This window comes from Hyaena hyaena, unplaced genomic scaffold, assembly GCF_003009895.1.
Source record: "Hyaena hyaena isolate Hyena2069 unplaced genomic scaffold, ASM300989v1 scaffold_84, whole genome shotgun sequence".
NCBI classification, from domain to species: Eukaryota; Metazoa; Chordata; class Mammalia; order Carnivora; family Hyaenidae; genus Hyaena; species Hyaena hyaena.
Genome location: NW_024080716.1, coordinates 1,215,595 through 1,241,995, shown reverse-complemented (window position 1 = coordinate 1,241,995; position 26,401 = coordinate 1,215,595). Strand labels below are relative to the sequence as shown.

The 26,401-nt window shown below is 40.1% G+C and overlaps 1 protein-coding gene across 7 annotated transcripts in view; it reads right to left on the bottom strand.

The window, feature by feature from the left end:
- LOC120233110 (LIM domain containing preferred translocation partner in lipoma) overlaps positions 1-26,401 on the bottom strand; it is a 673,125-nt gene that overhangs the window by 493,045 nt on the left and 153,679 nt on the right. For all 7 annotated transcript variants that reach the window (XM_039234226.1, XM_039234221.1, XM_039234228.1 and 4 more), the window contains one exon: positions 16,268-16,398. The gene's annotated coding sequence lies outside the window, so the exon portion shown is untranslated. The remainder of the gene's footprint in view (positions 1-16,267; positions 16,399-26,401) is intronic.

The window sequence follows — 26,401 nt, the reverse complement described above, 5'->3', positions numbered from 1 at the left end:
CAACCTTGGTTTTCTGATACTCGGCCAAGAGCCTTCTCGAACAGATCATGCGGTGTCTGATCATTCCAAGTCTAGAAGTATGCAATCCCCAGAGCAGCGAAAATAGTTTCAACCTCTTCCAAATCCATTGAGCTATTTACCAGACTGACTAAGTATGTAGCAAGAGAAAGGAGACAGAAAGGAAAGGAGAGAAGGGGCAAAGGGCATGGACTACAAATTGGATAAATGGCCATGCCTGTGAGCTCAGGAGCATGGGTATCACCAATCCTACGTCACAAGGAAGAGACCTGGAGTGTAGAGATGCAATGGCTAACCCAGGGCTCCTCCAGAGTCCCCAGCGGGGTCAGCGAGATCCAGCTCTACAGTCTAAAAGGGTACTGGTTTCACCACTGTGGAAAACCATTGGACAGAGAGTCTCGACATGCAGCCATCAGCCAAGCTGACCCCTTGACTCTTCAGCAGAGGATGTGGGGAAGAAGAGCACGACAGCCACCTTCGGCAGAGGGTTCGAACCAGGTGACACTCAACTAGCAAAGTCAGAGTGAAATCACAGCAGAAAAACTAGGAGGCAGAGCTGCGTAACTCCAGAGGCAACCTAAGGCACACATCAGATGGGAATTTTTAAAAATCTCGTTAAACACACGAGGACTCAGATGCCAGCACACACAGTGATGGCCCCAGCCAGAAAGCAAAGGCATACTGGCACTGCTGTAATTTGTCCATTCACCAATATGCTTCCTGAAAAACACCCATATGCTTTCTTTTAGCTTCCATATGCTTTTTTAGCAAGGAAACTAAAATATTTCATTAGTTTTGAGTAATTAATAATTACTTATTTCACAATACTCACCCTCATTAAAAAACGAAAATAACTGATTAAGCTGCAGGATCCTGGCTTTCAACTCAAGCTTTTTTTTTTTTTTTTTTTTTTTTTTAAATTCTTCCCCTCTAGGAATTGAGTAATAGAGTAAAACAGCCAGTGTGGAAACATTCACACTATGGGGGAATGTAGAGTTCTCATCCGCACAGCCCAGCGTTCCTCCGGACTGAGACATCATGGTTTAATGAAAAGAACATGGACTTTGCGAGGAGAAAGATCTGGGATCCGATCCCAGTTTGACCCCTGCGAGTCGTACTGCTAAGGAAATGAAGGGCGTTGAAAAGATAAAGGCTGCTGGATTCCTTCAACCCAGTTCTCCTTATTCCCAGGGAGCAACTTCACAGGCTTCCCTCCCGCCATCGCAAGGCATGGGTAAGGCATGCCCCGGGAAGGCTTGGCAGTGGGCCGGTCACTGGCACCAGGCCATGGCCAATAGCCTTGACATTGATCTCAGGCACAAAACAATGCTTCTCAAACTCTAATGAGCAAATGAACTACCTGGGGATCTTATTAAAATGCAGATTCTGATGCAGGAAGTCTGGAGTGTGGCCTGGGGTCTGCATTTCTAACAAGCTCCCAGGCAATGTTGAGGTTCCTGGTCTTCAGAGCAAACTCTCAGAAGCAAGGACCTAAAAAGTATCATGATGAAACCAGAAAACTGAATCTGTAGAAACAGGACGACCATGCCTGTCTCTTCAGGCTTTGATGAGGATTATCAATGACATTAATATTGTACTGAACTTGTCCCCACAACACTCCTGTCAGTAGGGCGTGACTTCCATTTTAAGGACAACAAAACCGAGACCCGAACAAAGCAGGTAACGTATCTAAGGTCACACAGTGAATTACACTGGATTCCCAATCCCGGTATACCAAGCCTACCTGTTGTGTTCTGTGGTGTGTCAGTCAATGAAGACAGAAAATCTAGAAAGATCCCCTTGCAGGGGCTGTTAGGAAGTCTGATTGTTATTCTGCCTCCGTTTCCCCATGAGTGAGGTGAAGGCACTACCCCCTGATAATCTCGGAGGCCTCTTCCACCTCGGACACCAGCTTTCGCTCTCGTGGCTCCCACAGACTTTCATGGTGGCTCGCTGAACATGATACATTATCTTCACACATGTGGCAAACATTACATCTTGGCACGATCCAGGATCTGGCTGCTCACATCTGCATTTGTGCTGACCTGTGCCTGGTCAGAAGCCTATCTCTGTTTAAAAATCCCACGCTCCATATAACAGGGAGAAAATAACCAACGGATTCCCCCAAAGCATTGACATTCCAGTTCAGTTGATGACCAACCCACAGTTATCAGGGCACTAGGACTCTAATCCCTTTTGGTCTCCTCATGTCACTTACAAAAATAAAGAAACTGAGACCACTAGCCTGACAGAAGTTTGAATAAAAAGGGGGAAAAAAAAAAACCCAGTGATTTGGAATGATTTTATACAACTACCCAACATTTCGTAGCCTGAAGCTGCCAGATAAGCACTTAATTAATAAATTACCATATAATGACTCAGGATATGTGATTTTTGTCCCTCTCTGAACTCCCACAGCACACATTCACTGTACTCCTTTGGGGTCCATTCACCATTTTCTACCAGGGATTGCCACAGTTTATACAATTTTCATTGCCCCTACTCATATTCAGTACGGTTTCTGGAGGTAATCATATATTTGGGACCAGATCTGGATTGAAATCCAGACTTTGCTATTTATTAGCTGTATGACTAGGCAAATTATCAACCATGCTGAGCTCAGTTTCTGTACATGAAAAATGGGGAGAAAATAATTTTCTGTTTTGGGAAGTTAAATGAAATAATACATTAAAATGGCTCTCATGTACTGATTCTGGGTTACGTGAGTGAATGAATGAGAGAGTGAGTGAAGCTAGCAGAACAGCAGTTTCAATATTAAAATATCACTCAACAGTTTGGCATATTTAAATGTCCAAGTTCACACTCACAAGGAAGGCGGACAATCGGAGTAGAATTATAGGCAAACTACAGAAAAATCCAACAGCAACAGGAAATGTATGTTAACCAAGTATCAACGAACACCTTTTGCTTAACCTAGAGTCTCCACTGGCCTTCAGAAGGTCCACAAACCTCCTAAAAGTATAGACAGCATTCTCTGTGAAGATGTGCATTTCCTAACTATTTCAAAGATTCACCTAAATTTTTAAAGATTCCATAATCCTGTTCCCTACACTTCCACTCCCTCCTCACACAAAGCCACCACACACAAATTAAAAACTACTGCCTTAGACAAGTCCCTTGACAAAATAAGAGAGCCTTGTCAACTGAGGGGAGGGGAAGATGTATTTAATTTTTAAAAGGCTGAGGGATGGGGCACCTGGGTGACTCAGTTGGCTGAGGATCCGACTTCGGCTCAGGTCATGATCTCATGGTTGATGAGTTCAAGCCTCATGTCAGGCTCTGTTTTCCCAGCTCAGAGCCTGAAGGCTGCTTTGAATTCTGTGTCTCCCTCTCTCTCTGCCCTTCCCCTACTCATGCTCTGTGTCTCTCTGTCTCAAAAATAAAATAAACATTGAAAAAAACAAACAAAAAAAAAAGGGCTGGGGGACTCAAGAGTACTGTTTAGAACTTCCACTGGCAGTAGAAGTTATGATAACAGGCACGCCAAACTAGACAGAGGTCGTTCTGAATTCAAGGCCCAGCTCAGATACAAACTTGCTGTGAGTCCTTAGATAATCAGAGACTCGTGAAAATCAGGAATGAGAGAAGCTTCAACATCATCTATTCCACCCTCCCTCTCCTCCCATAGCACAGATGGAGAAACTGAGGTTCAAGGGAAGGTCATGGTTTCACCGGAGTCAAAGCAAATTAATTAGAAGCCAAATGAACTTCAGACTCAGTAAAATGATTTCCACACTCTGTATTTCAGTATTAGGAGGTCCAAGATAAGTGTTTAGACCCAGTGGCTTCTAAATTATCTTCTAAATGATGGATAATTACTACTCTCTTCTCTGGACCTGGAAATCTCATGAAAACATGAGTTTGGTTTTGGCAAAGATCATCCCAGCTGCTTCTCAGTCCCAGCCCAATCCCATAAGAACAAAGCAGAGAGAAAGTCTGAAAGAATGAGAGATGCTGCTATTAATCTTGTGTAGCACTACACCTGGGAATTACAGGCCTTGAACTAGATTTCACTGTGCTGGCTATTACTCTCCTGTCCTCTTGCTTATCAATCCTTCATCTGTCTTCTCTTTATTAATGTTCCCAACTATGCACAGTAAACAGCCAACTAGGAGCTCATCCCCAGCTTCCTATAATTCACTGGATCAAAAAACAGCAGGAGGCGGGTGGAGGAAACAGTGGTGATGTCAGGGTCAAGTAATCTTTTACAGGAAGGATTGCAGGGGAATCCATAGTCTCCTAATAAAAAACAGACAGCAGAAGCCAGCCAGAATTTTCTACTCCATTGCCCTAAGGAATTAACAAAGATGCCTGGAACCCATTTTTGCATTAAAAGCATCTTGCATCCCTGCATTGACACTGAGATGGGTTTTGCCCAAAAGACATTGGCCTTTTAAATACTGGGAACAGAAAGGACAGTTTATAGAAAGAGATAGCTCTTCTAAAACAGAAATAAAACTATGAAGTCAGAAGAAAAGTTCTGGACCAAGATCTGCCACTAATCGGACTACATCCCTGACCACAAACCTCAGTCTCTGAAAGGAGGGAATCTGGCTACATTGGTTCTTAAAAGTCCACTCTGGCTTTGACATTCTGATCTCTCTTTACAAGTCAATGACTCACCTGGAAAAATCAAGCAATAGAAGATGAACACATCAGTATAACCAGGGCATACGTTTCCTAGACCCTCTAGAAATGCGATCCAGATTATGGAGTAGAAAAACACGGAGGAAGATGGATTTTTGTTTCTCTTTTCTAACCAGGAACTGAACATTGCTGGAGGTAAGGGATGATCTGTGCATAAATACTCTATCATGGTGTACACAGAATTCAAATCATAAACTGTTCTTCCAGTATATTAAAGAACCAAAGCTAATAGAGAAATACCGACTTCCCATCACTGGCTCCATAGCAGAGTCATGAGACTTTCCTATGACTTTGGAAAAATGACAGCAGGACGAAGAAAAGACTGGCTAAGAAATAAAATCACAGACAATAGGACATTTGACTACACGTAATGCCATGATCAACTGGTCCAACTCCATCTGTTGTTAGATGCTGAAATGGACCCCTGGAGAGGGAAAGTGACTTGCCAAGGTGACACAGCCAGAGCTGGGATTAGAATTAGATTCTCATGACTTCTTGTTCACACAACATAACATAAAACACATGGCTTCACTCCCGAAAACAATGCTATTCTGTCCAGGTAACTAAGAAAATAATTCCATGTATTACAATACTACCGCCTCTACCTCCACCTCAAAAAAAGCAGTAACTGATTAATTTGATTTAACGTAGAGTAGGGCTGTTTCCATCAAATTATAATCAACAGTTCACTCTAGCAATATAGACAAGTCCATGATAATTAATTCAGTATTATTCATCCTTGCTAATGAATCACCCTGTGGAAAACAAGGATAATAAACGGCCTACAGGAGGCCAGAAGCCTATTCTTGTTCAAGTACAGATCTTGCCTATTAAAGAACACTGGGTATCAGCTCTAAATAGTAAACAGGGTATACGGTTTCAGATTCCATGGAGCGCAGCTTTAAATAGACTTGGTTTGGAAGTGGAATAGGGAACACAACACAGTCAGTAGATCAACATTGAAAGCGGAGAAAAACAATGATTACACTCATTAAGTGGGTACCTGTTGACACATCTACTGTCAAGTCTAATTATTTATTTAAACTGTTATTCTTTCTTCATTACTGCCACCGATACCAATTATTACCACCAGATTATTTTACATTTCTGCAGCATGCCCCCAGAATATTTACTTCTCCACCCTCCAAAGGTTATTTGAGAAGTTTTCATCTTTCCCTGCTCACACCCATCCCCAGGTCCAAAATACAGAGGAGGGATGGATGGATAGCTGGATGGATGGACAAACAGATATACATAAAATCCCTCTTTCTCAAGAGCAACTGTTTCTTAACCTTTCAAGGCTTGCTTAAACTCCTATTTGTAGTTTCAAGATGAGTTTCAGTGCAGAACAGGGGCACATGGCCACTTTTCAAAGCTTACTCTATTAATATTTAACAACTGGCATTTGGAGAACAGTTAATAAACTGCAGCTTCTAAATGAACCACTGAGATCTCTTCCTAGCAGAGCTATCAAAACTATGATATTACGTGTCTACAGGACATTCTTTTCTAATATATTTATCCACAAAAATACATAAAATATATTAGAAAGGAGTTTTTGCAAGAGTATTTTATGGACAAGAGAGGGGCCAAAAGATGGGCAGGAGTCATTCATGTATTTTTGGCCACTGCTGTTTTTTGGGGTTTTTTAATGTTCATTTATTTTTGAGAGAGACAGAGAGATAGAGTACGAGCAGGGGAGGGGCAGAGAGAGAATATACACACAGAATCCGAAGCAGACTCTGGGCTCTGAGCTGTCAGCACAGAGCCCAATGCAGGGCTTGAACCCACAGACCGTGAGATCGTGACCAGAGCTGAAGTCAGATGCTTACCCGACTGAGCCATCCAGGTGCCTCCACTACTGTTTTTTTTATAACCCTCTCTTTTGTAGGCATGAGAACAAAATCCAAACAATAAGTGGCTGCTATGTCTGATCTAATTATAGAGGAGTTTCATGGGCCATACATCACCCATCTTGTTTACACATGACATGTTCTTATTTGATGTGTGTGGTGAATATTAGCTTTAAAAACCATATTAATAAAAAATGTTAATGTAATACCATAATTTCCACTCCATTCTAAACTGTTAATTGTTACAAATATGGGGCACACCAACAAACTTCAATGTTTTCAAAGGTCTCTGTAACTAAAGTTGTGTTTAAGTTCAAGATCATAGAAATCATACCAACACAATTACTGAAATATTCAGCAAAACAAATGTTTACAGTACTTAAACTGATGATATAAAATCTTCCACAAAGTTGCTAAAGTACAGGGTATGCAGTTAGGACCACCATATTGACCACTTCACCTCTTTTTTTTGTGCAAGATGGCAAGATGTCTCAAAGATGACATAGAATATGGCAGACCTAACTGAGAACTGCAAATATGGGCTGGTATAGCTGCAAAAGAAAACACATCTTGCAAATTTTGCAACGATCATGCTTCCTTTAAATCTTTTTTTTCTGGCCTCTGTTTTCTTGACAAACTCACCACAAATAACATTCTTTTGCCAAAGGCCTAGCTCCTTCACAGGTCCCCCAGAACAGTGGCATGTAGATACTACGGGTCCTGAATCTCAAAAACCTCTAACTCACTTGCTGTATTTTTGTGGTCACCATTGTAGCCTTGGATTATGGCTTTTTAAGATCTTTTTTGGGCAGCTAAGGAGTCATGCACCCACCAAGTAGAGTTTGATCCCTTCAGAGCCACGTAGCACGGCAGCATCGTGTAGTGAAAAATTCAGCCAATCATGGGTTCAGAAACGGGGGATAAGCCCTCCTGACACAGGCTAGCTGGGGATACCAAAAGGCAGTAGATAAGAACACAGCACATCCTGGACACTGAAATACTTGTTAGGTCTGAATCTTCTGCATTGCCCAGATCTTTGTGCTAGGAATTGAAAGGGAAAATTAAATCAAAAAGAGATAAAAGATGGCAGTTCATTGCTTTGGCCATTTTTCAGGTTTTGGGGCTCATGAAATATTTCTATATTTCTTCTGTTAGGAGTAATATCAACTGTAAACATCTTGGCTAAGATGCCCCTTAGCACTTCTTAAATATGGAGATGCTGATCCTCTCTTACCTCAGACAACTACCTCTTCAAATAGTCAGTGGACGCAAGGTTCAGCAAACTGTAATGCTAGTATCTGTAAAGGAAACAGGTAAATGTTCCTCTTAGGTACTAAGTTACATTTATCAGTAATAATCATAAACTCTTCTACCTATATAACAGTTTCTTGTTTTGCAGAACGTTTTCACATTTACTATCTCATTTCACTCCATAACAACCCAGTGAAGAAGCAGGAAGAGCTTCATCTACTCACTTCATAGGTGAGGAAACAGAAGCTCTGGGAGGAAGAGAGAGAAGGAGAAGGTAACTAACATATTTCTCATGATTAACTTCACAAGTATATAGTGAATGAGTATCACTGTCTTCATTTTACGGATGTGGGAACTGAAGTTTGGGAAAGGCAGGTAATTTGCCCAAGACTACACAGTATAGTACACAGTAGGGTATAATTTTGGGCTTTCTGGGCTCCACCTGTTGGTCCAGTGATCTTTCCTCTATATCTTAGTCTATCCCGGACTATTAGATTGGGAAAACACAAACAACTCACTGACTTTATCCACTCGGTTGGGTAGAGGAGAGAATAAAATGAAACCAGCTACTTGACTGACATGAGAAAGCAGCAAAAACACATGGGATTTAGAGCCGTTCAGACTTGTCTTCCTCTTAACAATGTTCTTGGGCAAGTAAAACTCTCTGAGTGTCAATTCCTTATATGTAAATGGGGCTTATGATATCTAGTTCATAGCCAAACCTCAGTTCAACATTTTTGGGATGATTTTCCTCCATCATTACCTATCTGTAAATAATGGAAAGTGATGGTATACAAAACACTAATATTTCTTCCTATAAGCCCATGTTTATCTGATCAACAGATAAGGATGATGTTACAAGCATACAGTGCTAGAGACTAACTCTGAGATGGGAATTTCTTTGATCCATATCCCTAGTTCTAAAACACCGCAATATTTATCTACGTCTATCTCACCTGGTCTCACCCCCACAACAACAAAGAATATGTTTTCCAAAGACAACACTTCAAAATGAAAAATGAAGTGCCCTCTCAACCCCGGGAAGCAAGAGATAGGGCTTAACGTGTAAAGACCTGAAGGTCCATCTCAAATAATTTTGAAGCTCAGCCTTTGTGCCTCAAGTTTGTCCCTTAGGTTAAGAGAGGTGGGGCTTCCAACAGAAGAACAGGGTACTGAATATGATGGACAGATTTATTGAGAAGTAGAAGACTTCGGGGAAGTTTTATTCATATATCCCATTTTCATACAGGACTCAAATAAGATTCAGAATAGGACCTGGCTGATAGTCTACCCTGCAAGAAATTCTTGCCATAGGCCACCAAAATCAAAACATTAATCATCCTTATTACTAATTTCACCAACAAGGAAACCAAACGTTAAAGATCGTATGGCTAATACGGAGTAGGTAAAAACGTAACCTCGAATCTTAACTCCCAAACCAGCAATGACCCTTCTATCACATGACACAGCCTCCCATCTGGGAACATATACTGTCTAAAAGTCGATTGTCAAAGCACCAAAACACATTTAGTATTGAGTCCTCCTTCCTTGGCAAGTGAAAGGAGACAGAGAAGACTTCACATCTGTGGTCTAACCAGAAGATGACACATTACTAAGCTGGGGCAAAAGGAGTGTTCGATGCAGGGTTACCATGAGGACTTTCTCAGCTCTCCCCAGCGCAGTTTCAGAGATGCAAACTTCTTGGCAAACTGTCAAAACACAAGCCACAGAAACAACAGAAGCCAGTACCCCTGAATTCTCTCTTGTCACTAAGTCTCACGTTAAGTGGTAGAAAAGCTGAAGCCTCCTAGCTAAGAAGTTCACTGGCCATCTTCACATGGTTGGAGGTCACTGGTCCTCAGTAAACTCATGGGTATTACCTAATGCAGTGGAGTTCTCCACTAGACCCATAAAGACATCTTGGACAACTGACAAACCCCACTCTAGCAGCTTGCTAATAAGGCCAGTTATCCTTAGTCGCCTCTGTATTTATGACCACTGACCAAGACCCTGGCAGTCTGCAGCCTTGGCCAAACCACCCATCCTCTCTCAAGAAAAATGTTCTCATTTTCAGAAGCAATTTCAACCCAAAATAAAGAAACCTGTATACTCACCATTTAATTTACAAAACTCAACCTATTAATTAAATAAATGCAAAAGCAAGACTCACCAGGCCCCTTTGGAGCTGGTACAGAATCATTGATAATTTACACTCTATTTCAAGAAAAAACAGGGAGGGCAAACGAAGCCCATGAAGAAGAAAGAGAGGAAAGAACCATGGAGGGAAATAAGGAAAAAAGGCAGAAAGGAATGGAAGGTTGTGAGAAATCAAGAGAGCAGAGACAACTGTTCCAACAGGCTTTTCACAAACCGAGGTACGTTCTAAACCGAAGCCTGATCCCCAGGGCAATTTTTAAGCAACACAGTCCTAGGAAGATGAGCCTAACATTATGAACACAAATTCCAACCAACTGATATCACAATCACTGTGGCCAATGTAAAGATGCCTCTTAATATTTGATATTTTACAAGGGGTATAGGACCAATGAGCATAACATGACAGAGCCTTGTACAAACCTGAACTTAGAAAATTAATGCAATTAAGAGGCAGCTTGTAAGCACTGTGGTTCCAGATGTCCCTTCTGAATAGGTGGGTGTTATCCTGAAAAGAAGAGCTGAATGAGGATTGAGCACCTGGGTCCTGCTCTTAACACTCTAATTCCTAAGTCTTTTGCACGAGAAGTTGTACAAAATGGCACTTATTTATTTTTTTGCTTCTCTCCTCATAGTTCTTGACCACGGTTATCCCTACATCACTTGTGAAAAGGCCAAAAATTATTTTTGTCTGGATTTTGTGCAGTTGCCGAAGTTTTAGGCAGTGGCAGAGGTGGGGTGAAAGGATTTGTAAGATCTACTTAAACTAAATTTAAGTAGATTTAAATCTACTTCATTGTTTAAATCGTATTCTAGATTTGCTTAAATTAAACAAGGTCATAATCTTTAACATGATCATTAGGAAGTCTGTCTCTGAAAACAACTGAAATGTGAGATCGGGCCAAAGGTGTTAGGTAACAAACATTGAACGGCCTCTACTCCCGTCATCCGATCATGTACAAAGAGCATTTTTAAATGCACTCCAGCACATTTTTAAATGCACTCTCTCACCCGCCACCCTAAGATACTTATCAAGAATACAACATATTCCATGGCTTATGAATGATTTGGTTGTCTCATTAAAGTAATGTTTGCCAGTATTTAATTGCTTCCCTCCCTGATTTTAATTTCCTCACCTGTCAGCATCTATCAGAGGCACTGAGATCTTCTGACATCCTGGCTGATTGTGTTGAAATTAATCAGATTTTTAAAAAGTAAATTGCTTTGGCCTAAAGGTAATGCTCAGCTTCTTAATGTGATATTTATAAGGGTTCCATCAATGGAACTTATAATCTAGAAATTAAATGAGAGGCCTCGGGAATCCTAAGCAAAAATATAAGTCTCCTACAAATTTCCAGCACTGGACTTTGGAAGGTCAGGACTTTAAAAACACACAAAAAAATTCAATCAACAAGTACTTACTGAACATACGGCACTTGCCTGCAGTCACTTTGGGCTAAACAGGAGCGAGTTAAGACATAAAGCTACCTTAGAAAACTTGTAGAGACAGGTAAAAATTAAGTTGAACTCATCTCGACTGAAATAACTAACAATCTGGTCGATTAAAAGGTTCATATTGTATGTACAGTTGTGGCCAGCTATACACATTATGCTCTCACACAGATGAATGACTGTTTTTCACCTCAATCCACTGAGGTGAAGTTAGTGTTATTGTTAGTAATAGTAGCAATATTCTCATTTGGCAAGTAACAAAGCTGAGGCACAGAGTGGTAAAGGGACACATTCCTAGATGCCTCATTATGGGCAGACCTGGTCATGTGATCTAAATAAAATCAGAATATACAGCATGATCATCTTGGCATAAAAAGAGAAAAGTGCTTTGCAAACCCTCTACACGTAATTATTCGGTGCTAGTTCTTGTGCTCTTATCTATCAGTAGCAGTGCTTAAGACACTCAGGAAGCCCACAAGCACTAAGCTGTTCTATAAGAAGTAAATGAAATGATGGATTGAGAAATACTCTGTAATGTATCATATTATCATGAGATTATTTCTATGTATTTATGTTATTATTGCTAAATGCGGAAATAGGCATTCTTGCAGTAATTAGGTCTCAAAAGCAAACTGATAAGATCATCACATCTTTCAGTTATTCTGTTGGTTGTCAGACCCCTAAAATAAACAGAAGTATGAAAAAATGTTCCATGCATAAAATTGGAGGGAAGAGGAGAGTCAAGGGTAACACATGGAACTTAGCGGTTGGATTTCACAAAATTGGCTTAATAACCAAATGCAATCTAAACCCTTAGAGAGGTCTTATCTTTCCAGGGGACTTTAAGACCCTTACTCAAACTTTAAGTATGTCACCTGCCGTGACGTTTTTCCCAACCTAGAAAGGTTTGGTGAAGCAGCCCATCTCATAATGTCTGGTTCCATATCTAAATTACTAAAATTGATACACTGTCTTATCACTTGTATTTATTTGTGTGCCTTGAGAAGAGACAGCCTTGTCTAACTCAGTTTCTTGAACCTCAAATGCAAAATTGGATCTGGAGTTCTCAAGAATATATTCAATGAATAAATGCATGAATAAATTAAAACAGTTTTATGTCATTCCTAAAGCATCTAGCTCAATGCGTATCATGTAAGAAGTGCATGGTATATGTTTTAAATTGATATTAATTGAACATTTAATTTTAAAAATATATAACTCAACTAAGTAACTCTTAAAGCTATGAGTGAGGGGTTTAATGAGGAGTTAAGTAACATGCAATACCCAGTCATCATTGATCCATTAAAAGGGTGAACAAATGTTTTCCACAGGAGGAATAATACAAACTGAATATATGAGTAAAGATGTAGTCAAGAGTTGAGAAAATTCATGTAGCTAAAAAAGCGTATTTGTCCAAAAAAAAGTTAAGTTCTAGACAAACTTACAAAATAAAAGGGGACATGAATCGAGAAGTAACGGGATTTTTTTCTTGTTGTTTAGGATTGTAGGCATGAATAAATCTTAAAAGAAAAAAACTGGAGAAAGAGAAGGAGAGAGAGGGAGAAATTCTTAAAATAATGAATTCTAAAAATCATATCACGTATATAAAAAGGAAAAAGAAATCACTGGAAGCAATCAAAAAAAACTAAAAGACAATCTACTGAATGGGAGAAGATATTTGCAAATGACATATCCAATACAGGGTTAGAATCTAAAATATATGAAGAACTTGTATCAACACCAAATAAACCCAAACAATCCAATTGAAAAATGGGTAGAAAACACGGACAGACATTTTGTCAAAGAAGACATACGGATGGCCAACACACACATGAAAAGATGTTCAACATCACTCACTGTCAGGGAAATGCAAATCAAAACTATAATGAGATATGATGTCACACCGATCAGAATGGCTGAAACCAAAAACACAAGAAACAACAAGTGTTGGTGAGGATGTGGAGAAAAAGAACACTTCTGCACTTTTGGTGGAACACAAACTGGTGTAGCCACTGTGGAAAACAATATGAAGGTTCCTCAAAAAGTTAAAAATAGAATTAACATATGATCCAATAACCCCACTACTGGTTATTTACCCAAAGAATACGAAAGCAAGCACTAATATGAAAAGATATATGCACCCCTATGTTTATTGCAACATTATTTACAATAGCCAAATTATGGAAGTAGCCCAAGTGTCTATACATATATGAATGGATAAAGAAGAGGTGGTATATACATACATACATATATACACCCAATAGAATATTATCCAGTCTTAAAAAAGAACAAAACCTTGCCATCTGCAACAACATGGATGGATGTAGAGACTATAATGCTGAGTGAAATAAGTGACTCAGAGGAAGACAAATACCATATAATTTCACGCATATGTGAAATTTAGGAAATTAAACAAATGAACAAAGAAAAAAAGGGACCCACCAGGAACAACAAAGAGACTCTTAACTATAGAGAACAACCTACCAGAGGGAGGTGGGTTGGGGGATGGGTGAAATAGGTGAAGGAGATTAAGAGTGCACTTATCATGATGAGCACTGAGTAATGTACAGAATTGCTGAATCACTATCTGGTACACTTGAAACTGAGATAACACTCTAGGTAAACTATACTGGAATGAAATTTTTTAAAACATTGGAAAGATCTAAGACAAAAAGTTTATCAAGGTAAAAGTTGTATTTATTAAACACACTACATTTCTGTAACTGAGCTAAGCATTTTTCATACTTTAATCCTTAAAAATATTCTTAGAAGTCATTCGTATATCCATTTTGGGTCTAAATAAACCAAAGTCCAGAACACTTAAATAATCTGATTGAGTTCAACCACCGAGTAAGTTATGGTACTAGAATTTGAATCCTAACTGTTTTCCTTTAATTACTGAGGTGCAGTTGATACACAGTGTTACATTAGTTCAAAGTATACTACATAGTGTTTGCATGACTCTATAAACCGTGCTAACATGTAGCTACCACTTGCCACCATACAATGCTATTACAACACCATTGACTATATTCCCTATGTATATCCTAGCTTTCAGACTCACAAATGCACACTGTTCCCAGTACCTAACAAAGAAGTGCACTTGAAAGAGAACTTTAGAGGTGAATGGCATGGCGGAAATCTAGAACGTGACGTGGACATAGGGACAGGATAAAGAATATAAGCATCCAAACCTGTGTAAGTCCTACGACAGAGGTAGCAAGAAAGGAAGGGGATGGAGGAATTACAGCTACCCTCGAGAATCCGGGGATGGGTCATGTAGAAGCCATGTTATACTTGTGCCAAATATGAAACGCTAAAACTCTTAGGGTTGAAACAGTGAAAACTCCCGTTTCTGAGCAAAGGAGAGGAGAACTTTAAACATGAAGCTGCCCAGCAGTAGAACCAACTGCTTCACAAAGAATTGGAAATGCCCAAGTAGAGGCTCAATGGCCATCTGTCAGGGAAGGCATGCGTAACATCCTGGCAGTGGGAGGGAGTCAGCATTAGAAGATGGGCCGCTGCAGCTCTGTGTTTCAGAGATTTAGCTGCCCAGTGCTGAGAGACAAACAACAGCTCTGAGCTCTGAGATACAAATTTGAAGGATGGCCTTTGAAGAAGAGACCCCTGAGTAAAAATAGCATCCGTGCAGCACATCCATGGGGCGGCAAGGCCGTGCCAAGCACGAGACAGTCCCCATGCTCAAGAGGTTCAGACAAGGCAGAAAACACATTTTGAAGAGTTAAAAAAGAACTGCTGGGAGGCAGTTTGGGAGCCTCCTAAATGGCTAGACAAAGCCATAACCAGAAGTCTCCGAAAGAAAGAGAAAAAGCTAAATGGTTCGCAGGAAATGAAGTTTTATGGGAAGAAAAGAAATCATCAAAGGCTTAAGTTTAGGGAAGAAGTGATTCACAGAAGTGTGCCAAGGTCAAATCAGATCATACTTTTGAGTAATCAAAACTGACATGGAGGAAGAAGCTGAAAACAAAGTTAAGAAAAAATGCTCACAGGTGGGAGACAGCAATGAAATGTTGGGTGAGAAATAGGAAAAATAAATGAGATTGTTCAAAAGAACATTCAACATATTTGAAAATGAGAGAACAATCCATTGGAGAGTGGATTGAAAGCCTACTTTCACCGTCTGCCAGATTCACTCATTTTCGAACACTGCAACCTGTCTAAACCCGACCCCCCAAATGCTACCCAAAACAGGAGAGAGAGATTGAAGAGAAAACATGATATCTGGGTCTAGTTCAACGGCCTTTCTCAGCATCCATCATTACAATCTCAGGCTAAGCTGTTTTTATTGAAGTAAACAGATCACATAAAATATGAACACAAGCAAAAGTAGAGGTAAAGGGTAATTTGTATTGGATGACCTCCCTCCCACAGAAAGGAAAAATATCAGGGAGAGAATTTTAACAGACAAGTGGGGAGGCAGGGGCTCATCCAGTAAGATGACTTCACTGTGACAGTAACAATATGGGAATGTATGCAGTTTCCCTTCCTGTGACTGCGAGCTAATTCAGGTGAAGAAGGAAGTGGCTGCTTCAGCCCAAACTCCCAAAGTCTTGTCTTTCCCCACAACGCTGGAATTCTAAACCAGAAAACGAACAAGCACTCAACTGCTCCTTCAACTTCTCTCAGGTCTTGGCAAAGACAGAACCTGTTTTGTTTAAAAAGGCAAACAGTGGTCACTCTTGAAAAGCAGGGGAGTGAGCAGTGGTGCAGCAGTGAGCACAGAGTGTGGAAAATAGGCAAAGGGTTTAATAAACAAACAAACAAAAATATATGGAAATCTTCCCAAATGAATAGAATAATTACATACATTTGGCATCACATATTCACAAGAGAAATTCAAAAACATCTACCTTGAGATTCTGGAAACTGGTACAGGAACTCAAAAGAAAAAGAGGAATGCACAGATAACTGGATTCTTATCCCCAGCTCAGCCGCTAACCAGTGCAGTGGTCCCGGGAAGGTCGCTTCCAGCTCTGCTCGCCTAAAAAAGCCAAAGGACAGGATTAGATCAGTGGCTCTCAATGCACATGATGCATCTTTTTCACAGTGTTGACATTTGTGTCCATGGTGGGAAGGCAATCACGAGTAGGTAAACATGGCCAGGGTCTTCAGAGGAATCAAGCAGTGGCTCTACAATGTACTGACAGCCATTGCACTTTTCACCGCCAGGTACCCACAGTACAGGAAACACGGAGCTCATTTCACTTAAAACTGTCCTCCTTCCACTAAGACTTAATTTTAGCAAACTCAATCCTTGAGCGCACATCTTGTTAGTATTCCGTGTGACAAAATAGAAAGTAGGCATGAAGATCTTTTGCTGAATCCCAAATTACAATGGCAGTCTCCAAGAAAGGCAACTGTGTGATTGCTGGAATCGAGAGCTGAGCTCACGGAGCGCTGCACAGAACATCATTTTTATTTGAAAGAATGACTGACGAACTGTGGTCATTCAGACATGGTGATGCCAGACACAAACCAAGAGAGCCTATCATTTCAAGGAAAACAATTAATGGGATTTGTTGCCAATGAGAAAAATGACTTTTCAAGTGAAAATCAGAACTTCAATAGCCTTGCATCTCCAACTGGATACTTGACATATTCCTAATAATTAAAGTATGTTTTTGATGAAAGCAGTGGTGATATTAACAAATGTGATGTTTTTTGTTATTGTTACAGAATGAAACATATGAATATTTGAAAGATATGTGTAACTCGGTGAACCCGTGTTTTTTAAGTGAGCAATCTGTGGTGCTACACAGGTGGAGAGCGATTCAAACTGAGTATAAGACCAGTGAATTTTAACATAACAGAGTATAAAGAAATGTGTTGATACAATTTCAGATTTCAAATTAGAAAACTACCACTTGTCAAGTTTTAGTGTAGTATCAAAAAAATAAAAATCACAATTATATCCTTTTTACTATCTTTTCCAATCCTTTCTGTAAATTATTTCTGGATTTTCTTCCTAAACTTTAATCAAAGCATACGTCATGACAAATTGTCATTTTTCTCACTAGTTTTTTTGTGTCTTTTGGAAAATGTACTATTTTCATGCAGTTTACTTTAAAATCTTTTTCTAAATTTCTGCTTTAATTTCTTTTTTTAAATGCTTATTTATTTCGTTGGATATATATATAGAGAGAGAGAGAGAGTGTGCACATGAGTGGGGAAGAGGTAAAGAGAGAGAATCCTAAGCAGGGTCCACGTTCAGTGTGGAGTCTGATGTGGGAAACAATCCCACGACAGTGAGATCTTGACCTGGGCTGAAATTGAGAGTCAGAGCCTCGGGCACCCCACTTTTAATTTCTAAGATGAATATCATTAGCTATCACTCACATAAACAAAAACTCACACAGAGGAGTGTAGAGAGGTCCTGAGACCAAACCCCTGCACTTAGATGGGACTAATGTATGCTCCCTTCCTGCCCAGGGCCAATCTTCTTTGGTTCTAAACTATTAGGGAAGACACAGAGTGGCTCAGCTCTACTTTCAGACTCTGATACCTGTTTACTGTTATGTAGAGGCCACTTCAGCGAGCATGTGGACACAGTGAAACATCTGTATGACCGCACCATGGAATAGGCCACCTGTTAGTAACATATATCCATTGCGAGCTGTCCGTGGGGCAGGCACTGGTTAATAGAGAGCACTTAGATCAAAATCCAGACTCTACTACTATTTGGGGTATGTATACTCTTTTCTTAATTTTATTTTTATTTTATTTTGAGAGAGAAGGAGAGAGCACTAGGAGAGAAGGGGCAGACGAAGAGAGAGAGGGTCTTAAGCAGGCTCCACACTCAGCACAGAGCCCAACACAGGGCTCGATCCCATGACCCTAGGATCAGGAACCGAGCTTAAGTCAAAAGTCGGAGGCTCAAACGACTGAGCCACCCAGGTGCCCCTTGATATGCTCTTGGTCAAAATACAGAATCTCTCTAAACCTGTTTGTTTGTTTGTTTGTTTGTTTGTTTTTAATGTGAAATAAGAATGGCAATAGACCTACATCTGAAGATTACTGTATACTTCCACTGAAATGATCCATTACAAACCTTACTATACACAATGCCTAGCATACAGTAAAAACTCAGGAAATTGTACCTTGTTATTATAACTAACACGTCTCTTACCATTGTTTGCCATGTTCATGAAAGAAATAAAAACAATTTAACCATACAGGGACTCAAAATCCATCTCACTTGCTGAGACATTCGACTCCGTGAAAACTCAGAGGCAAAAGTATCCAGGAGTCCTTGTTTCTCATCCCAAAAGAAAGAAAAAAATCTGTCTGTGGCCAGGAATAAAAGCAGGTTGATAATAAGGACCAGGCACTGCATAAGTTTCCAAACTTTCTATGGTCAAGAGAGCAAGCAGGTCCCCCCAACATCATTCTCATCACTAGAGTAATAGGTCACAGGACAGGAAGTGAGACTCCAAACCTAGTCCCTGATCAAACTAGAGATGAGATTTTAACTTTTCCTTTGTTTCAGCAAAAAGTCATATTCATGTCATCTCTTGACCCCATGTAAAACCCAGCAGGAAAAAGGCTGGGGAAAAATAAGGATGCTTGCCAATCTGAGGTCAAACCAAAAGAAAAAGATGCCCTCATGCTGCTAAGAATAGATTGCATGTAGGAGAGAGGAGGTAGTTAATAAATTTCTTTCAATTAAAAATACAATCTGGAGGAACAGACACATGTACACTTATCTACAATTTCTTTAAAAAGATAGAAAGGAATTAACCATTAATCTAGTTACACTGGTGAGGCTCAATTTCATTTTTAAAGGAAAAAACAGGATGCCACCTTTCTTCTACTTTCTTCCATCAACTCTACGTACAACCACTCAAGTGTCAGTATCTTACTAGCCTGATAAGACTTTTAACTGCTGATTTAATAGAATGATGTAAGTTATGCTTCCAGAATAATGTATAGAAATGATTATGCCCCCTTAACAGCACTTGGATCTTCAATCAGGAAATTCAATTTTAGCTGCAAAACTATGTTTTGGCAAAAGTGCAATTGAACTCAGTGTACTTGTCACATTTCTAAATATACTCCGGTCACCATGACAACAAGGGAGACTGATGGATCGCTTAAAAGAGTACGGTATATTTAATTGTCAGCATTTTAAACTGACTCAGAAAAATGCTGTGTGATAGGGTCTACTCACCATGGTTACTGCCGGCTGAGTCCATAATAATAAAAGGCTTTCATACGCACATCGACAGCGTGCACGCAAAGAACGTAAAAGTCATTAGGCCCTTTCCAACCACGCTACACACCAAACTTAAGGCTTTCACAAGGACTTGTTCTCAGTAAGGTGCCACTCAAGAACCTACTCCCCGATTGTCAAGATCGGTGTCTGTACCCAAGGCCGATACAGCAAATCCCAACACTGATTCCGTACCCTGCTTCCTCTCTTAAACTAAAGATAAAGATGAACTTAAGGCTATTTTCCCCTGGGATAGGGGCTGAGAGACTCCTTCTCTTTCCTCCACGTGGACTTGTTCCCCATTGATAATCTTCTGGGATCCATACATATCCTAAATAACCATTTACGGAGCACCACTCCATGCCTGTGCCGGTCAATCTTCTTTAGGGTAGGAACAGAAAGGCAAAAAATAGATACCGTTCCCCCATTTTGGGAGCTGACACCCTAAGAAAAGAGGAAGACAACGATACAAATAATGCATTAAAGAGAAAGAAATAATCCAAATGAACTGATCCATTAGAGTGCACAATGCAAAGTGCCTAGTGTGGAGTGAGCACTCAGCAAATCATCATCATCGTTATAACTAAGATATCTCTCGCCAAAAGACTTTGCGATATACAAAAAGTAAACAAAGGCATGGTAACCATGCTTTCAGAGAACTGTAAGTGTTGTACAGAACTTAAAACAAGCTAACAGGAAAAAGCAATGGGGAGGGGACAGGTGTGCTACTTTAGCTGTAGGTTAAGGAAGATCTCTTCAGGAAGATGACATTTGTACTGAGCCTAGAATGAAGACTCCGAGTCAGCCATATGCAGAATCGGAAGGTCAAGTTGGAAACAACTTGGCTTACACAAGGGATAAAAGGAAAGTCAGTGTGTTTTTAGCTTAATGAGTAAAGTGATTGTGGAGTGGGAGATGAGGGAAGCCCAACTCACATCACTGTGCAGGATACTAAAAGGTCTTCTGAATGTTTCTAGATACCATGGAAGCCACTGTATGGCAGGGGGTGAGATATGATCCAATTAACAGTTTCATAAGATCTTCACATGATGTGGAGAAGGGCAACAAAGGAAAATCATAAAAGTATCATCACCATTTCAGAGACTATTGTCATGGTCAAGGTAATGGATGGTGACCTGGACTGAGTCACTATTCTCCTACTCCAGTGCTTTTCAGCAGCCCCACACTGACCCTCCTGACCACCTCTTACAAAAGAGGGACTAGGAGGAATGAGAAACAGGAAATATTCCAGAGGCAGAACACACACACATTGGCTAAGCATGTACTTTGAGCAAATTAGCTGGACAAAGGCCCTACAGCATGATGGCAAACACGCCCCATGATACAGCTAGTCTGGGGGGCGAGGGGGGCTTGTGATGCCGTATTTCCAATGAGCTGCAAGGCTTGGTGGGGGCGCCACAGGCCCAGAAACCACACTCTAGAACCAGGGTTCTCAGGGAGTCTGGAGGCAGGAACATGAGGATAGCAGGAGGCAATGAGAGCTTGGCTTAGAGTAATAACAGGTGGAATAGCCAAGACGGGAAAAACCCAAGAGACGTAGCAAAAAAGATACAATCCAAGGCTTGATAAAAAAAAAAAAAAGTAAATAACCCATGGAAAATAAAAAAAAAGAAGATGGTAGAACTGATTTTGAGCTTTCTTTACTTGTACTGTTCACTGTGCAGATAGTTTCCATCTCTCTAGTGAAACTGCTTTCACAATGAATACTTCCTGTGGCCACAAGTCTATCCCTATAAGATAGGGCCAAGGAAACGATTGTGGTGACAGATAATAATAAGAACAATAACAACAACAATCCCCATCCTTAACTGAGAGCTTATTGTGTGCCAGGCACATTATAGCATGCACCATGTCCAGTTCTCACAACAACCCTGTTCCTCTCTCACTGTTGACAAACCTAATGCTTGGAGACATTATATAGCTCTCCCCGAGTCACTCGTGCTTCAGCCGGATTCAAACACAAGAACAGACTGTAGGATCCATTTCCTTCACCTCCATTTTGCCTATCAAGTTGAATCTGGGGGAGAATCAGATGCCCACGTGGGGCATCCATCCTCAAAGTCAGGATTCCCGTAGGCTCTAAGTTTCAAGATTGCAAGTGGAAAACTTGATTTGTGGACTCTAGAATCATAAGAATAAAGTACACAAGGTCAAGTGGCTGGTCTCCAACAGAACCGTGACTCATTTCATAGCCTCATAACACAAATGTTGCTTGAGTAGTTTACGCTCCTTCTCAGAGTCACTGTTCTGGACCCCTACTCTAGTGCTTCCTCCATGGTGCCCCATTCTTGCCTTCTCAGCTTTATTCTGCTTTTTCTTTACAACTCTGTCTGCACAGAGAGTAACTGGCTCTCTACACAGTGATGGTTTGGAGTGAGAAAGAGGCCCTTGTTTGTGAAGATGCATGGTGAACGGTAGTGGATATTGACAAGACATCAGTAGATAAGAAAGACGAGCTGAGACATTTCCCCAGCCCAGGAAGTGGGTAAGAAATGAGCCACAAGATCTTCCTTCTAATCACCCACACTGTGCTTTCCCAGGATGATTCACAGGTATGGCTCCACAGACCTGACAAAGGGGACCATCGTCAGGAAGATGAAAGGATGTTTTTATGCCTGCTCTCGCTTTTTTTTTTTATTTGTTCCTTCTTGAGTAATAACTATTAATTGTGCTATGCGGGCAGTGCAGAGATGAGTCTACCGGGAAGCCAGCACAAATCCATCAAGTGCTTTTAGTCCGAGCTTTTTAGAAGCAATTGCTTACCACATTTTCCCTGCTCTTTTTCTCAAAGCTAGAATTAAAGTGGAATTTACCACACAGTTACCCAATGCCCTCCTCCCCACCTCTGAAATGAAGGCAGAAGATGGCTATTGGTCTATCACCAACAAAATCACAAGGTGTAGGCGAAAAAAACAACTCATTTAGTGTTTAAAAAGCTGAAGTATTGGTCCCTAAAATAGGTACTCCTCTTACATTAAAGTATGACAACCCTGTGTAAACAGATACTGTCTAATTTGGACAGATGAAGAAATTAATGTTCAGAGATGATATGTTATTTGTCCAGAATCCAACAACTAGAAAACAGAAGAACCAGAAAGGAAACACAGGTCTTCTGACTCTAAGGCCAATCTTTATTCCACCCATACCAGCTGCCTTGTACACCCTTCCAAGAGAAACAGCTTCTAGGCTGTTCTGCAGAAGAATCAAAGCTTTAAATATTTCTTAGAAATAAGACTGTATATTGGAGTACCGGGATGGCTTAGTCAGTTAAGCATCTGACTTGGGCTCAGGGCATGATCTCACAGTTCGTGAGTTCCAGCCCCACGTCAGGCTCTGTGCTGACAGCTCAGAGCCCGGAGCCTGCTTCACGTTCTGTGTCTCCCTCTCTTGATCTGCCCACCCTCTCTCCTCTCAAAAATAAATAAACATTAAAAAGTTAAAATAAAATAAGAAGGAAGGCTGTATATAACCAGAAGGGCTCTTTGAAGAGGTCTTTTCTAGGAATAGTAAGCAACAAAGCCATTGTGATTCTTTAAGGCTTGCCTCTAACCAACGCAACAGGTTTTTGACCAAAGCTGGATTCAGGGATCAGTTAGGACCTGTGTCATGCCTAACATGGAATCATGGCAGCTCTTGAATTTCCCAGCACAGGATTGTGGCCAAATAACATCTTACAAAGCCTGTCCCCTCACCAGGGGGACAAAAGAAGAAAGAATTGGGGGAACGAGACACAATGGAAGACTGAGAGCTGGTAAGTCATAGGTTCACACAGGCTCCAGCCCATTATGAAACAGAAGCAAATTTTAAAATAACGAATGAAAAGCTACTATAGTCCAAGCTTAAACTCATCTCTCATTATTATTCCCACAACCTCTATAGTAGAGGTAGATGTTGGAAAGGATCAAACAAGGGAAAATCAGAACAATCCAGTCTTTAGGGCTCAGATATACTATCTGAACAAGGTGAGGATTAATATGTGTAAGTGGCATCATTGCCCAAGGGGTGGTGAGGTTAAGCATTTTGAAAAGATTCTTTATCATAAGCAGAGCTGACAGGGACACCTGATGAGAATGGTAATCAAATCAAGAAGTAAATAAACACCGGATCGATGTTCTTTAATTTTGGTGGCTGACTTAAGAAAAAGGGCTGCCTTATAAAGGTACATATTTCTCTCTTCCAACCATAAGTACAGGGTAGCTTCATATTGTTTTCTCCTTTTTAAAAGTTATTTTGTTTCTCAACAAATGCCAGTTAACCACCTTCTATGTGCTAGTTAATGTGTGGTTTGGGGGAAAAGGATGGCAGAAAGAGAAAAGGACACAATCTCTATTTTCAAAGAGCTCAGAGTCTGGTTCCTAAGGCCAAGCACACAATGTTGTGATTTTTTTTTAAGTCAGCAAGTTATGTTCTCAATTATGAAAATACCAAATGTCAGATTCTTCTCCAGTCCAAGCAATAATGTAAAATGAGCCAATTCTTCTGAATCAGATTTTTTTAATGAAAATTATGACTGCTGAAGCTTTTCCCTTTAATGCGAACATTATTAGAACTCAGGGAAGAACACAAGGTCAATTTACTGTGTTCCATATTCTTCCCAGGCTCAAACCACCGACCAATAGAAATATAATGTGACACATGCGCAATTCTAAGGGTTCCTAGTAGTTATGTTTAAAAAGAATAGAAGATAAAATAAAATATAATAAGTAGAAAAAGACTTATGTTACAAATATATAAGAAATAGACAAACATATACAAAATATACAGAATATTTGTATTTGAATAGCCACATTTCAAGTGCTCAGGGGTCTCATGTGGCTACTGGCTACCCCCACACTGGACAACACCTCCCCAGCCTCTCCTCAACCTTCATCTCACAGTAAGTGGACACAGCAAAACATTTGTTGGAGATAGAGAAACATATTTGACGATAGGCATCAAGATTCATAGACTCATCCAACCCATCTCATATTGCCAACTATTTTTCACCATCTTAAATCTCACAAACAAGACATTTCAGGATGCTGCTGGCAAATGGCTCCACCCTGTATGTGAGGATGAAGAGAATCAAACAAGAGCAAGAGAATCATTACTACAAACAAAATGGCCACCTATCCACTGGGAGGTTGATACCATCACATACAAGGACCTGAGATTCTACTCTCAAACTTTTGCAGTTTGAATCAAGGTCCATTTTCCAACTCTAACCAAAAATACTTCCCTTCCCAGCCTCACTGTACTTCATCTGAGAATAAATAGGGTATGTAAAAATACGGTAAATGGGCAATGGCTTAATAGGTAAAGCTACCAAAATAGAGAGGTAAGGACTCCCTTCTTCACCTTTTCATACCTTCTGGTTTGGGTCTGTGGATATGGAAGATTCTGTTCCCATGTCAAATGATAAAGAGCTCTCCCTCCATCACTCTCCATACTTCTTTCTCAATGACAGGAGGAGGGGTGGTTTTATCTGACTGGTAAATGGCGTTTGTAGTTTAATTAATTGTGTTGTGCCAATGATAATCTCTTAGCTTTGATAGATGTATCTGGCTATGTAAGATATTAGAGGAGGATGGGTGAAGGCTATACAGGGACTCTGTTACCAGTTACTATTACTAGTTATTATTTTTCTAACTCACCAACAGCAACATGGTAAGTATGACTAGGGATGAATGCCCTCAAGCTGCTTGCAGCCAAACCAAACCTCTATCAGAAAAAGAGCTGACAATACTGAAAACAAGAAAAGACATTACGTAAAATGACTTCTCGCTTTTTATTGTTCTTGCAATAAATTAAAAAGTATTTCAAATGCATTTGATTAGTTAAAAGGTTCACTGGAAGCTAGGAATTAGCTGAATTAAAGGGTTTTTTTAATTATAAATAAATAAATAGAATGAGAAAGGCCAACGATGCCAAAAAAGAAATTGTAATTAAAAAATTCACATTTTTGCTAATTTTTGAAAAAGTTTATTGTCTGTTTGGACTAGCAATAGATGGAGAATCATTTTCCCAAATAATGGTTGAAGGTTTCAAATCTTATATTGGCTCAATTTTACTCTGTGTGTGGGGGGGTGTCGGGGAGTCTTCTCCATCTGTGCTAAGAAGGAAAAAAGGCCTAGCCAACACATTCACAGGGTTTTCAGAGATCCAGTGTCCAGACCTTTTAGCTTCCATCCCAAGTATCAGTGAAACTATATAACTTAGCCTGGGAAAAATTCTTTTCAAAGGATCATGATACCTTTTTTTCTCCCCAAAGTCTTCTTTCAAAGATCAGGGTTTCTTCAACTCAGTTTATCTTATTCAGTAAACCAATCAAAGATCAAAGAATAAGAAAAATTAAACTCTACCACCTTGCCTAGATAGGTATGTGGGTGGGTGGATGGATGGATAGTCGGATGGATAGACAGACAGATACATCAATAGATAGATAGACAGGCAAGAATAAAAGCTAAAGTTATTTGAGCCCAGTTTACAAGCTGAAGTTGCCTGCTCAAGGAAAGGGGCTTTTGGAAACATTTTACTCCTTCCTGAACCCTTACCACAAAGCAAAAATATCAACATATTCACCAAGTATTTTTTCTCTTCTTATCAAAAGATAAATGTTTGCCTTTCATCAAAGGTAGTGAATGTTAGAGAAAACAAGTCATGAAGATCAACATTTTGGGGATGTGGAAATGGGGAATCAGAGAGAGAAACAGAATTATCCAACTCGGCTCTTTCCTATCAGAACCCCTCTTCAACATTTCTTCAGAGAGTCAGA